This window comes from Pteropus vampyrus, unplaced genomic scaffold, assembly GCF_000151845.1.
Source record: "Pteropus vampyrus isolate Shadow unplaced genomic scaffold, Pvam_2.0 Scaffold30, whole genome shotgun sequence".
Classification (NCBI taxonomy): domain Eukaryota; kingdom Metazoa; phylum Chordata; class Mammalia; order Chiroptera; family Pteropodidae; genus Pteropus; species Pteropus vampyrus.
The window spans coordinates 6454148-6469697 of NW_011888811.1; the positions used below are offsets into that span (position 1 = coordinate 6454148).

The following is a 15550-nucleotide window of genomic DNA, read 5'->3' on the forward strand; positions in this document are numbered from 1 at the left end:
TAATATATTTAAATATTTAATATAATTTACCTCATTTCAGAGTGTTTATATTCTTTCCCTCCCCCCATGCTTTCTCTCTCTTTTTCAAAAATAAAATCCAGCCATGTTAGGTGACTTATTAATGCTTGGACATATGGTCAACTAAATAGTAGACTTTGAACTAGAATCTTGATTTTTACAGGCTAAAATTCAGTGTTCTACTTACTAATTCAGGAAGCAGGCTAGTGGATGTGTAATCAAGGAAAAGATTTTTTAAGGTATTAAGAAAGAGTGATGGAGTTTTTGGTGACTGCGGATAAGGTACTTGGAACAGACACCAAATACATTCCTTTAAAGAATTGATAAACCCAGTAGTTAATCCAAAAGACACAGCTTGGATTTGCTAAGCATCACTTCATTTTGATGTCTTAGGTAATCTCAGGAAACCATTCAAACCAATGGTCCTCCAGCTTTTCTTTCCCCAGGAACTTTGTCTAGGTTTGAAGGATTGGCACATTTAATCAAGCGTCATAAATCATAGATGTTCCTAATAACAGCTAACAAAGTAGACCTCCTGCAGATAAATCCCCCAAATCAGTAAATATGATTTGTTATATCTGTTTTCTGAGGTGATGTGTTATAGCAGCTATTGATTATTTGGCAAGCTTTATTGATCGTTGCAGTCTAATGTAGTAAGCTGTGGTGAGGAGTTCAGCCACACTCCTTTTTTATTCATTTCACAAAGGCGAATATGCTTTATCCATGATCCTAAAACCTATACCAAAATGACAGAGCCTCTCCCCTGGCATTAGCCAGAGTGCCAACTCTTATAGGATGTATGCATTCTTGTGAACTGATTTCAAAATGTGTGGTCTGGACACAGACAGACTGCATTAACATCTCAGACACATGTGGACCTAGGCAAGTTACTTAATTTCTGAGCCTCTGTTTTCTCATCTGTACAATGAAGTAAATCTCTCCCTGGATTTGATTGAAGATTAAATATGATAATTTAATTTTTAAGGTCCTGTGTAGAGAAAGCATTCATTAAAATTCAGCTTTGATACATATGAATGTTGCTATCACGTTATTTCAAAAGAGACACTATTCTCAAAGTAGTTACGGAAAAAAGAGATGAAATAGTGGGCAGCTGGTAAGAGAATATTAAGAATTTGAAGAGGCTAAATAAGTAAAAGAATCCTTTCACTTTGTAACTACAGTTTCATGAGCATTTGTTCTTCGATAAATTAAAGCACTGGCTCCAACCTTTTTGACATTGAAGACCAGTGCTCCTATGAGAATCTAATGCCTGATGATCTGAGGTGGAGCTGAGGCAGTGATGCTAGTGCTTGGGAGCTGCTGTAAATACAGATGAAATTTCCCTCACTCACCTGCCACTCACCTCCTGCTGTGCAGCCTGGTTCCTAACAGGCCACAGACTGGTACTGGTCTGCCGCCCAGAGTTTGGGAACCCCTGAATATACAAATAAAAATTAGCAAAGCAAAAGGGCATCTTACATGTCACTAAGTCCGAATCCCTTTATTTTTTAATGAAAGTCCTGAATATCAGGTAAGCGTTCAAGGATATTGGAAACAGAAGATGGTAACACTCTGACATCCAGTTTTTATGACGTTTGTCCCTGCGTACAACTAGAGGAAGCACAGAAATGCTTTCTAATCATACAGCTTACATAATCTCATGGCCAGATGGGAAGCATGGTTATATATTTAGAAGTTGCTGTGAACTTTTCCCTCTTACCTTTAATGCCCTCATATTTCACTTGACGGTAAATTATCCTAAAAACAAGTAGCTATGGCCCATTTTATGCTCACTCTTAATGCAAAATCTAGTACCAACGTTGGCTAAAGAGGGAAAACCGACATTGGAAAAGAGAACTATAAAAAGAAAATATGGTCATTCCACCTAAAAAATCAAATGTTTTCCGTTCTACCATGACTTAGGTTTGCTTGTTGGAAAGAGTTCTTAGACTTTTTCTATCATGAAATTTGTAGATTTAAAAAACAAACTACAGAATGACCTGCAGATTTCATGTTTCTTCACCTTTGTTCACTTTAAATCATTTTTTGTCTTCTTAAATTTAGATATTGTTTATTTTAGTTTCCCATAAAAATATCACTGGGATTTTTCTGAATTTAGTCCTGTTCTTTTAATATGCATTTCCTTTAGTTTCCTGTATGTTTCATTTAATTAATGCCTTGATCTCTGAAGAAACATGGAACAAGATTCAGTGAACTTCTTTAATATGAAAATATTTCATTTTTATGTTGAAATTTGATGAAAACTAAAGTTTCGACATCAGGTTTCACTGACTTTTCCCTTTATCAGCGTAGATGATGACCTTTCGTGGTAGATGATTCTCAGAAGGGCATGTACCTCCATAAATCTTCCTGCATAAATTCATGGATATGTTTCTGGAGAATCTGATTCTCTTCAACAAGGGGCAAAGCCTTAGTGTAGGCCAAATATAATCAATGTATTTCCAAACAAAGTTTTGAATTGCACGATAATTGAAATGAGCATCTGGTGAGTGCACTCTGGGGTGCTTATGTGTGCATGGATCGATTCCTAGTCTCTCTTCAAAGCGTTATCAGTTCCTCTGTGGCTCATGGTCTCCAGAAGGGAACCTCTAACTTGCCTATTAATGTCTTTTTTAGTACGTGCTAAAGGGCAGAGCAGTTTTTAAAATAGTGACATCCAAACTTAACCTTTCTTTACAGACTCTGAGATGGTGGTCTGAACATGTTCATTGCTACCTCATAAATTCTGCCCCGAAGCTGCCTCCTGTTCTTTGATAGCATAAAACTCAAAGATAGTTGTTCTTAGGTTGGTGCCTCAGAAACTGCCGCTACTGTTTTCCACAGAAATTTGTGTTCAAGAGTTAATAAATTTCACTTTAAACTAAAATATGCTATTTAAGTTTAGGTCAATCACTTATATTATTGGTATGAGTGAAGAATTCTGATTTAGTTTATAAGTTATAGTTTTTAATATGTCTTTTTTTTTTTTTTTTACATTTGAAGATAATGTGCATGTTTTAAAATGCCTTCTCAAAATACCCAGTGACTTTATCAGGATCTCTTTTTTTTCTTTATTACCTTGCATGAATCAGGACATCTCTCTGTTGTTCATATTTACAACAGTTTTTAGAAATCATTGGCTTCTGCATGATGCAGTGTTTATGAATGTTGTGCTCTCAATAATCAAGAATAATTTTACAACTACAGCCATGCCACCCTGAACAAACCTGAGCCCATCTGATCTCTGAAGCTAAGCAGGATCTGGCCTGGTTAGTACTCGGATGGGAGACCACCTAGGAAGACCAGGTGCTGTAGGCAAAAAAAAAAATAAAATAAAAAAATAAGGGATTGTAAGCTGACAAGGTCCTTGCAATCTGTGAGGTCAACCAATGGTTGCCTCACCTAAAAAAGTAAATAAATAAAAAAGAATAATTTTACAGAAACTGCTTTATGGTGGAGTCATAAATAGTGATAGATATATTTTCAGTTTTCACAATCGAATATACTTTTTACTATAAACTATTCCAAAAGTCAGGGAAACCTGGAGGATTTTAATTGACCATTAAAACATTAAGATTTAATTACAACTAGTTTTTCAGTTAAGTTATGGCAACAGGGGGTGGTAATGTTCACACCTGCAGATGTCTGTGTGATGCTCTCTTTTTGGACATGGATTAAAACTTGGTCTTTGTTTTCCTTATAACTTATTATTTAGGTCATTGGACTTCTAGGACAGGAACTGCTATTTTCAAAGGGATTCTTTTTATTCATTCTTTTTATTTTGTATGAAATATTGAGACAATAATAAGCTTTTCCCATGTGGTACAGAAAGGTTGGCTAGAGTTGATTTCTTTAAATTTACCACAATGTTCTCTCATGAACAGATGTTCAGTTTTGTCATCTACTTGTTTCAGTTGTACTTCCTTCCTTCTCACCAAAATTTAGGTGAGATATGTTCATTAGACTTGGCCCCTTAAATAGACCTTTGTGGCTTTAAGGCATGATTCTGTGATTTCTGATCACCCATTTTGGGCAGCCTGAGTATAGAGAGTGACACATTTGCTGAGTCGTTATAATTGCCACAATACCTAGACATATTATACTGGATATCTGCAGAGGGGTTCTATATTAATATCTCCTCCAAATTTTCTTCCAGACCACAATGAGGATGAGTAGCACAGACATAAAAATGTGCATGTGTAACCATATATTACCCCAACTGACTTCACTCGGAGTCACTGGGGAGAACACTAGTTATCCACCATGCTTATAAATCAAGATGGAAGTTAACCCTTCTAAATCTAACTCACATTCTTTTTGTAGTGACCTCACCCTTTGTCTGTTGCACAAATTTATTATCAGAGAGAAAATCAAATCTAAGTTGATCCCAGCCCTAAAGATCCAGTATTATATATCCTATCAGACTAGATATATCCTACCCATCTTTTATGTTGCCTTTGGCAGATATGACCATATTACTTTTGCTAGAATAATGTGAGGTCTTTTCTCAGGGTCAGGAATCTAAGCCCAGGAGAGATGTAAGAGGGAGGCTTTTATTCCTCTCAAGGACACCGAAATAATAACCACATATACTTGATAATATTCATCTTATCCCAATTCAACCTCCATCACAGCTGTCTCTGTGAGAGGTTTATGCACAAACATCGAATTTATGTTTCATACAGTGTTCCTCGTCGTGCCAATTTATGTCCTTTTAATTCATATATTCATACCATAGGAACTGCCTGAATCAGAATTCAGACACATAGCAGAATAGGGCCTAGCAAAGTTTCTGAATAATTGACACTGCTTTGTAGACATGAAAAAGGTATGAGATGTTTACTGAGATGAGGTGAAATGCTCTCTTAAGTATGAATTGTTTCTAGAAACAAAAGTAGAGACATCTCAAGGAGTAGGAACTAATGGATGTGAGTGACAGTGTTTTTCAGTTCCTTGAGTCAACTTCATTTCTGTCATTGTCTTTGTCACCTGGGCTGTTGATAATAGTCTATTGTGCCTTTTTGTTTTGATTATTTGAACACTGATTGAGCAAACTAACATTTGGACAAGTAAATTTGCAATTTCTCAGTAAGAATATTTAGTGAAATGTGTTGGACAGTGGCACTTAACAAGAATAAAACCCTTGTGTTGAAATCTTCCTCAAAGACAAGAATCAGGTCTTCCCATTGCAAACTCTGCATTACATATATCAGAAGTATGTGGTGTAGCAGAAATAACACTGCTCTTGGAGTTATAAAATAGCTGAGTTCCAGTTTGGTCCCTTACTAATAATGTATGTTTAGGGGCATTTCATTTTTTTTCTTATCTTTACCTTTTTCTTTCATAATCTGGACACAGAAGTGATTACCTTGGGTCACTGTGATGAAATCATAGGTGTCCTTTATAGAAACCATGGCACCTAGAGCGGTTAAGAGTTTAGAAGTCAGGCAGATGCTTGCCAACTGTGAAACCAAGGCTGATGCGATTCACATAGTTTTCTTGTCTGCAAAGCGGGGATAATAATAATATCTAACTTATGAGGTCATTATGAAGATTAAATGAAATAATCTATATAAAGCCCTTAGTACTTACACTCTATAAATATTAGGCTATATTAAATATTAATCTATATTATACTATAAATATTAGCTAAATTCTTGAGCAATATATATTGCTAAGGAGTTCAGATTAGTCAACATTAATAAAATGTATTTAGTTTATTCAAGTCTTATTATATGCAGGTTGTGCTAGTATGTATTATTTTGCAGTTGAGGAAAGAGAGTGAGAGATAACGGACAATATACATGACCACTCCACTGGTAAATGCTAGGTTAAAAACGCAAAAGTCTTGCCAGCCACATTCCAAAGTCGGTGCTCATTTTCTAAAGCAGAATCCTCTTGACAAACCTCCATGCAGTAGCAGGCAGAAAAGCTACCAAGGAATTGGGCCAACGTTCGCATGCCCCGTTCGTCATACTACCGACTTCCTCACACACCTTCCTACTTCGTTGTGCTCCTTGTTCCTTTTTTTTCTACCTAAGTTACCATGTGTGTTTTTGATACCTGTTGATTATTCCATCAACTGACACTGAACATGTTTTCTTCCCTGTAAAATGAATATGTTTTTGGTTTCTCATGAGGCTACTTGAGAATTATGTTTTTAGCATATTGGAAATAATCTTAAAGAGTTCCAGCCACAGAGTAGAAATTCATGGGGTTTTTTTTGTTACTAACAGAAGAAAAGCAAATTCCTTTATCAGCTCTTCTGCATGTGCTTCTAACCTTTAGTTCTAAGAAGCTTAGTTAATACATTTGCATGGTAATTAAAAGTCAGTAATGTTTAAAGGAACTTAAATCTAGTGTGGAATTAATGGGATACGTGAAGCATACCAGAACTTAAATATTTTGTTTAGCTAATTAAAGTGTTTAGGAAATAATAAAAACAGAAAATCTCTAGTAAAATCGAGTTTCTCACAGCTATACTTGTACATAATATACTCATTCATTTTCCAAATTAAAAAGATCTGTTTTGCAAATTGTCTCCTGGGTAAATGAAACATATTTTCCAATAATAGACCCATATTGCTGAAAATAAATTTCTTTTGTTTTTTTTGTTTGTTTGTTTTTTTCATTTTAATTTTCTTGCCATTAACATTTAGTCAAATGTTAAATACAGGTTAAGAAAAATCTGGAAGATTTTAATGTGGAAAAGATTAAAGGGATATTATTAATTAAAAAAAATGAAATCACTCAAAGAAGGAGTTGACTTTAGAGACTGAGATTATTTTGCCTAACATGGTTCTTTTTAAAATCTATCTAACCTATATTTCAAGTGAACTCAGCAATTGAAATGAAGTGATCTAAATGGATAGAGTAACATCGCATATGACGGCATCGACAAATATAGATCAATATTGTGATTGTTAATTTTATGTGTAAATTTGATCCTAATACAGGTATTCCTTACTGAGCACTTGATCTGATAAGGCCTTGTGTTAACATTTTCTTATTTAAAGGTCATTAACAGATCTGAGAGTAAGATATGTTTAATGTCAAAAAAAAAAAAAAACAGCCTAGAGATTAGAAAGAGTAAGCAATCTCTTAAACTCACACATGTCATAAACGAAGGAGACTAGTTTGACTTAAAATTCAAGCTAAGGTTTGAGATGATGAGTATGGAGTGGCAGGTGGGCATTAATTTTGACCAAAGAATCTAGGAGTCCCCAGAGCACTACAGAATTTTTGAAAAGGCCATAATTTTACTACATAATTCTGCATAATTCTACTGTGACTATGGATCCACTGTACATAAGTTTTCTAATTAGTACATATCATTTTGCATGCACACTGAGACCATTTTCAGGTAGTCTACCTTATAAGAATGACTCTATTAAATATATATTATATATACTTTAATGATAGAAAGCAAGAGAATTTACTTTCTCATTTTTGTTTTCATTTATTCATTTATTCAGCAGATACTCATTAAACATTGGCTCTAGGACAGACACTCTTCTACATATTTCATACATAGGAGATAAGATGAACTGGACAGACCAGATCTTTATCTTATGGTGCCTCTTCTAGTACAGGAGACAAATGATAAAGAAATCAACATACAGATAAGAATACTATCCATTACTCTGTAGGAAATAAACAAGTAGATGATGAAAGAGTGAAGTAAGAATTGAAGGGACTGTTTTAGAACAAGGGGTTGGCTTTCCAAGAGGTTGCATTTAAGCTCACAGTGAAGGATGAGAGGAAGCCACCTTTGGGAAGGAAGAGTTGAGGGAATAGTATTCAAAACTCTGGTTAGATAATGAGAAAACACATCTGCAGCTGTTTAAGGAAAAGTGTCAGGTGAGGAGCACATCACTATGTTCTCTGAAGCTGTAATTGTGAAGTTCTGGAATAAAATCACACTTGGCTAATATTTTTGATATGAAAAGAGTACATGAAAAACTATTTGCTTTCTTACTTCAAATGAAATGTAGCCTAAAATGTCTGACATTGGAAATGAAATTGATTGAAAAAGCAATCATATGATGAGGATGCCAAATTTTAGTACAGCAGTCCCTCTTTACCCATAGTACGTTTCAAGACCCCCAGTGGGTGCCTGAGACCGTGCATAGTACAGAACTCTATACTGTGTTTTCTCCTATACGTAGTTATACTTTTTAGCTTCTCTTTCGCATATCCAAATTGCCAGCATCACTACTGTTGTACTTTGCTACCATTATTAAGTAAAATAAGGATTATTTGGACACAAGCACTAGAATACCTCCACAGTCAATTTGATAACCTAAACAGCTACTGATAATGGTCAGGGAGTGTATCCTATGCCAATACGCTGGACAAAGGGATGATCCAGGTCACAGACAGGATGAAGGGCGAGGGCATGAGATTTCATCACTTCTCAGAATAGCACACAATTTAAATCTTATTGTTTATTTCTGGAATTTTTCAAACTCCTGTTGACCACTGGTGAGTGAAATTGTGAAAAGCTGTTTCAGTCAGCTCTAGCTTTATTGTAGTTAGCATTTCAGTGTGTGTGGTTTTTTTGGTTGTAATTTCTTTCTATTGGTGGTCAGTTTGGGTTGAGATTTATGGATATGTGTTACAGATGAGAGTAGTAGAGATTTACCTAAACTCTATTATGTTACTATAAAATCCTGTTTGAAATTTTATTTGTTTGGTTTGGTGATGTTCATCATCAATTTTTTAAAATAAGGAATGTGTAATAAACATGCTAAAAATAGTACTTAGGTATAGCTTTTATTCTAAACATTATTTGGATTCATTGGCTCTTTTGCTTTTATTTTGATTCTTTTGCTTTTATTTTCAATTTAAATGCTGAGTAAGTTTTGTTTTGTCTTGTTTTAATTAGTAACTTAGTAAGAATAGCTTATGTGACATATAACTGGATGGTGGAAAATTATAAATTTTTAAAATTTGTATATTCCATATTTTTTAAGTTTTTCCCAAAAGACTCTATTCTCCAGCCTGAAAAGGATGTTCTTTTGGGTATAAAATAAAATAGTCTTATTCAGCTTATATTAGAAAGCAGCAAGATTTTCTAGGTGTGTGGATTTGTCTTTTTAACTTCCCTATCTCTTCCTCTTTGGTTCTGATGTAGAACAGCACAGTCACCTCTGCCATCAGACTAAATCTGTTCACCAGCCACACACCTCTAGTGATGCATGTAGTACCTACATGAGGTTGCTGCTATCTCAATTATTGTACACAAGCCCTTTTGTTTTACTATGAAAGTAACCATGGTGTGGTAAAATATCTGTATGAGCAACTCACTGTCTGAATACTGATGGCATCCTAATTGCTGCCATAATCCGCTTATCATTATCTTGACTATTGTGGTATAGAAAGATATAGTTCTGAACCTCTAACAATTATGGATATACCCTTAAAAGACCAAAAATGTGTGTTAGAAGATGCAGACACTCAGGGGTATTCAAATCATTGAAAAATTAAATTTTTTTCCTCCTTGCCTCCTTTCTATAATGATTTTTTTTTTTTTTTTTGGTCTCTCTGTGAATGAAGTCTACATGCCAGACACAACGTTAGGTTATTCGGATACACTAGTAGATACTCAAGTAAAAGAACCCAGCCATTATTCTCAAGGCTGTAAATACTGGGTAATAAAATAAAATTTTGTGAAGAGTTTAGTGAGAGGACTTCATTTTTTTTTGTTTATGTTATAAAAGAATTTTCTGAGACAGTAAAAAGTAAGCTGAGTCTTAAAGAGTAATAAATTTCTTTTATAGAAAAATGCTGGTTACAATTGAAGAGGGGATTAAAGGGGGTGAAACTAGCAGCGGGGAGGCCTTTAGGAAGTAACATGAGTGGCTAGGCAGAGAAGTGGATGGCCTGCCTTACCACAGTGATAGTGGAGTATGGAGGAGGGGTCCTAGTCATCCAGTAGAGCTAAGCTGATTGTGTGAGGCCAGCGTTTGCTCTGATTACTCAGTTTGCAGACCATTCTGGGTGTGATATCTTGTATAACAGTGGATATGACTCATGGAAGGTGGTGATGTGAAAAGGAGATTAAGTAATATTCAGGAGACCGAGTCAGAAGGGTAGACTTGTAAACAAATGATGCAATACAGTGCTATGAATGCAGTAATCGACATGGATATACGTAAGACAGAGCTAATTCCAAGGAAAGGGTGATTAACTCTGAGAATGTCAGAGAAGACTTTTCAGAGAATGCAATGCTTGAGCTGGTTTTCCTCATGCAAAATAATAATAATAATAATAATAATAATGGGATGAAGACTTTTCAGATAAAAGCAATAGCACGTGCCCAGTTTGCAGAGTAATAAAATGGAGTATGATATTTAGGACCGTATACATCAATTGATCTTGCTAATACAGTACAAAATGAGAAGGCATGGTACAGATATTATGGAAATCTGTTTTATCTTGCAAGACGTTGGGATGGATGAAAATCATTGAAGTTTACTTAGCTAATCATATTTAACATATACTTTGTAGCTGACATTAAATTGGATGTTAGGGTACTTTAATCAAAGAGTGAATTGTCCATGCCATGTTTTACATCTGTTATTTTGAGACTAATGCAAAGTGAATGGAATAAGAGAGACCTAGCACTCCATTTATGTAGTGTTGCCTCATTTATTTATATAGCTATTTGTAATGGAGTTAAGTATTGCTGGTTTTAAGGAGCCGCAAACCTTCTTCGAAGACAGAATAGCCTAGAGGAAATTACGTTGTTCTGGCAAATTAATTTTACCTCACTTACACAATGGTGATTTACAGATTCACGTGCCTTATTTTTGTAATGTTAGCAGGAACTTGATGATTCTGGGGTCATGTACAAAGATGACCGTCAATATGATGCATGAAACCAATTAAGAATAGAAAGGGAAAATAATTTGGCCTACATTATGCCAATTTGATGTCAGTGAAAATATTATGTACTTATTCTTTTATCTACTAACTATTCCTTTCAGGTCTCTGTGTAATTGCTTCTTCCTCATGAAAACCGTAGATTCAGTCTTACTTTCTCTTTAGAAACCTGGAGAATTTATTTTTCTTATCATAATTGTAATTAAAAATTATTTAAGTTTCTTTTAATGTTGTCTGCTTGTTAAAATGACAACTTGAATAGGAGAGACGTCATCTTCAGAGACAAGGAGTATGGTATTCTGTTTGACTCTATAGCCTTATGGTCAAGTGTTCTGCATTTTGGGTCAGAGAAATTGACCCAGAAGTTCAAATCCCAGCCACCACCTATCAAGCCTCATCTATAGAATGGGGAGAACTTTGTTACCCCTGTAAATGTTGTCTTGATTTATCACCTGTCTCTGCATCTAGAGTGCAGGCTTTATGAGAATAGGGAAGTAGACACATAGTTATTATGTATCCAGTGCCTAAAGCATTGCTCAGCACACTACAGGTTCTTCAATACATATGGGATAAATGAATTAATAGGCAATATATGTAGCTGCATAGGGTTTTGTCAGGGTTAAATAAGTTTATATCTATACAGCTCTTAGCATAGTGCCTATGACAGAACAGGCATTTAGTAACAGAAAAAAGTCCATTTTATTTAATAGCTAGTATTAAAGTACTTTTTATCTTAAAACGGTAATTGAACATTTTTGTTCAAATCTTTCCGTGTGAATACATTCGCATTTCTTTTGGAAATACTGAGTGAGGTTAGTCAGTCTTGGTGTAGATATGTGTTTAACTTTGTAAGAAACTGCCCAACTATTCTCCAAAGTGGTCATTTCATTTTACACTCCCACCAGCAGTGTATGAAATTTTGGTTTGCTCTACATTCTTGCCAACCGTTGGTGGTGTTCTTTATAAATTTAGCCATTCTACTGGGGGTGTAGTGGTATCTCATTGTGGTTTTAATTTGCATTTTCTCTGCTGACTAATGCTGTTGAGCAATTTTTCATATGCTTATTGACCGGTTGGCATTTATTCTTTAGTAAAGTGTCTGTTTTAGTCTTTTGTTCATTTTTAATTGGGTTGTTTGTCATTTTATTTTTGAGCTGTAGCAGTTATGTATACATTCTGGGCACAGTTTCTTAAAATATATACATATGTATGTATGTATGTATATTTTTTCTCCTTGTCTGTGGCTTGCCTATTCATTTTCATAACAACTTTTTTTTTCCCCTTCAGTAGTTTTATTTCAGAATTTTAGATTTACAAAGGAGTTGGGTAGTACAGAGTTCCCAAATAGCCTTCACCTTGCTTCCTCTATTGTTAGCATCTCTCATATTTTCAAAACTAAGAAATTAACACTGGTACAATAGTATTACATAACCCGCAGATTTTATTCAGATTTCCCCAGTTTTTCCTCTAATGTCCTTTTTCTGGTCCAGAATCCAATCCAGGATGCAACATTACATTTAATTTTCATGTCTCCTTAGTCTCCTCTAATCAGTAACAGGTTCCTGAGCTTCCCTTGTCTTTCATGACCTTGAAAATTTTGAAGACTCTGGTCATTTATTTTTTAGCATAACAACTTTTTGATGAGCAGAAGTTGTAAATTTTTTATGGAGTTTGATTTATCGGTGTTTTCTTACCCAATTAATGCTCTCTGTGTCTTGTTCAAAAATCTTTGACTATCCAGAGATTACAAAAATATTCTGTGTTTTCTTTAGGGAGCTTTATACTTGCTGCTTTTATGTTTAGGTCTGTGATCCAACTTGAATTAAATTTTTTCTATGGATCAAAGTAAGGAATCAAGGGTCTTTTGTCTTATGGACAACTAGCTGTCCAACGTTATTTGTTTAAACAATTGACACTTTTCCACTGTATTGCTTTGGCGCCTTTGTCAAAAATTTAAATATTTAAGTATGGCCTTATTTGCTGGATTCTAGTCTGTTCCATTGCTCTTTATGTCTCTTATGACGATATCATATTGATCACTGTAGTTTTAGATCACAGATTGATACATCTTTTCTTAAATGGGAAAATAGTAAATATTTTAAGTTTGCAGGCCATAAAGTCTCTCTTAAAATTACTAATCTCTGTTGTAGAATGAAGGCTACCATAGATAATATATGAGTAAATGACTGTGGCTATGTTACACTAAAACTTTATTTACAGAACAAGCAGTCAGACCGTGAGTAATCTAATGTAAGTCTTCCAAATTGATTCTTCTTTTTCTTAATTGCTTTAGTTATTCTAGGTCCTTTGCAGATTTATATATATATTGTGGAATAATCCTGTCACTTTCTGAAAAAAAAAAAAAAACCTGCTGGAGGACTTATTTGATTGCATTGAATTTATAGATCAATTTAGAAAATATTGACACCTTAACAATATTATGTCTTCCAATCCATGCACATGATATATTTATTCATTTATTTAGGTTTTCTCTAATTTGTGTTGAGTTATTGCATATGGTTTGTTAAAATGTTCCCTAAGTATTTTGTGTTTTTACTGTTTTTATAAATGATATTACTTAATTTATTTTCCAATTGTACCATTATTAACCTTGGATTCTCTGAGCTTCCTTAAATACCATTATCAATCTTAGTACTTTTGTTTGTGGGTTCTTGAGGATTTTATATCTTCATAATCATGTCATCAATGAATAAAAAAAGTTATATGCCTTTTTTCCTAATTTTTATGATTTTATTTACTTAACTTAGTTATTATAGTGGCTTCAATTTCCAAGAAAATATTGGATAGAATAGAAGTGATGATAGCAGCACTCTGGCTTTATTTCTAAACTTAGGAAATAAGTTTCTGAATATTAAGTATGATATCTGTAAATTTTTCAGAAGTATCTTTTACTGGAAAAAATTTCCATTCCATTTCTAATTGTTGGTTTTTTTTTTTTTTTAAGTTGCAATGAGTATTGAATTTTACAACATTCTTTTTCTGAATCTATTGATATGATCATATTAATTTTTATTCTGTTAATGAGTGGGAGAAATAGATGGATTGATTTTAAAATATTAAATCATGTTGGCATGCCCAGAAAAAACCTACATTTGATTATGCTATATTACCTTTTTAACATATTACTAGATTTTATTTGCTAATGTTTTGTTAAAGATTTTTGTGTCTTATGTCCATGTGGAGAATAGGCATATAATTTTCTCATAATACCCTTTTCTGGTGTTGGTATCAGGGTTATACTGGCTTTAAGCTAAGATTCAGGAATATTGACTCATCATCCATGTTTTGAAGTTGTTTATATAAAATTAATAGTTCTTTTTTAAATTTGATTGAACTCACTAGTGAAGTCATCTAGGGTATAGGACTTCTTTATATGTAAAAATTCTTGTTATAAATTGTTTTTATTTTATAGTTATTTGGAAATTTATATTTAATCGTATCACTATTTTATGAGTTGTCTTTGTAAGTTAATTTCTCCCCCTTCATCTGATTTGGAAAATGTATGATCATAAAGTTATTCATAATATTTTCTTATTTTCCTTTTAATGGTGTGAGGCTTTGTAGTGATAGTACCTTCTGCATTCCAGATATTGGTAGTTTGTATTCTCTTTGTCTCTCTTTTTCTTTCCTTCCTCCTCTCTTTCATCATTGTTCCTAAGTTTATCAATTTCATTGATAGTTTCAAATATGGGCTTTTGTTCTAATTAATTTTTAACTTTTCTTTTTATGGTTCGCTTTTATTATTTTCTTCTTTACACTTTCTGTTTGATTTGCACTTTTTATAATTCCTTAAGGTAAATCTTAGATCATTAAATTTAAATCTATTTTTTTTCAAATATAGACATAAAAAGCTATGAATTTCTCTATAAATACTGTTTTGGCTACATCCCACAAATTTTGAAATGGTCTATTTTTTATCATTCAATTAAAAATATTTTAATAACCTTTGTGATTGCTTATGTAGTCTGTGAGTATTTAAAAATATTTTGCTTAATTTCTAAGTATTGTATGGTTTCCTTGACATATGGTTTATCTTAGTGTTTCATGTGCACTAGAAAATTGTGTGTGTTTTTTTCTGGGTATAGTGTTCTATAAATATTAACTAGGTTATTTGGTTTTGGTTTATGGGGTCATTCACATCTTCAGTGTTCTTGATTTTTTTGGTCCATTTTATTCATTACCAAATTTCCAACCATAGTTATGTATTTAGCCTGTTTCTCCCTTTAGATGTGTCATTGTTTGTTTCATGTATTTCAAAGCTCAGCAATTAGTTGCATATACATTTCATGTGTCTTTTTGATGAATTGATGTTTTTATCAGTGTGACATTTCCTCTTTGTTCAGTCAGATTCTTTATCCAGAAGTCTAATTTGTCACTTTTAAATGTAGTCACTCCATGGTTTTTGTTGGTTGGTTGTTTTTTGAGACCGAAGTAGACTGACTCCTAAGGAATGGCCTCTTTGAGTCTCAACTGAATGACTACTTCCTCTGAAACCTCTGTTCTCTGGCTTGTTGGAAGTTCATTGTTTCAAAAACAAATTAATTTATTCACCCTATTTTATATTCTTATTTACATCATGTTTTTTTCATCAATATAATGAAGTTACAGTTAGGTTTTCATAACA

The 15550-nt window shown here is 33.7% G+C and overlaps 1 protein-coding gene and 1 pseudogene across 1 annotated transcript in view; both read left to right on the plus strand.

Moving 5' to 3' along the window:
* Positions 1–15550, plus strand: part of GABRB2 (gamma-aminobutyric acid type A receptor beta2 subunit) — a 214973-nt gene that overhangs the window by 26348 nt on the left and 173075 nt on the right. The window lies entirely within an intron of this gene.
* Positions 3218–3336, plus strand: LOC111737744 (annotated as a pseudogene).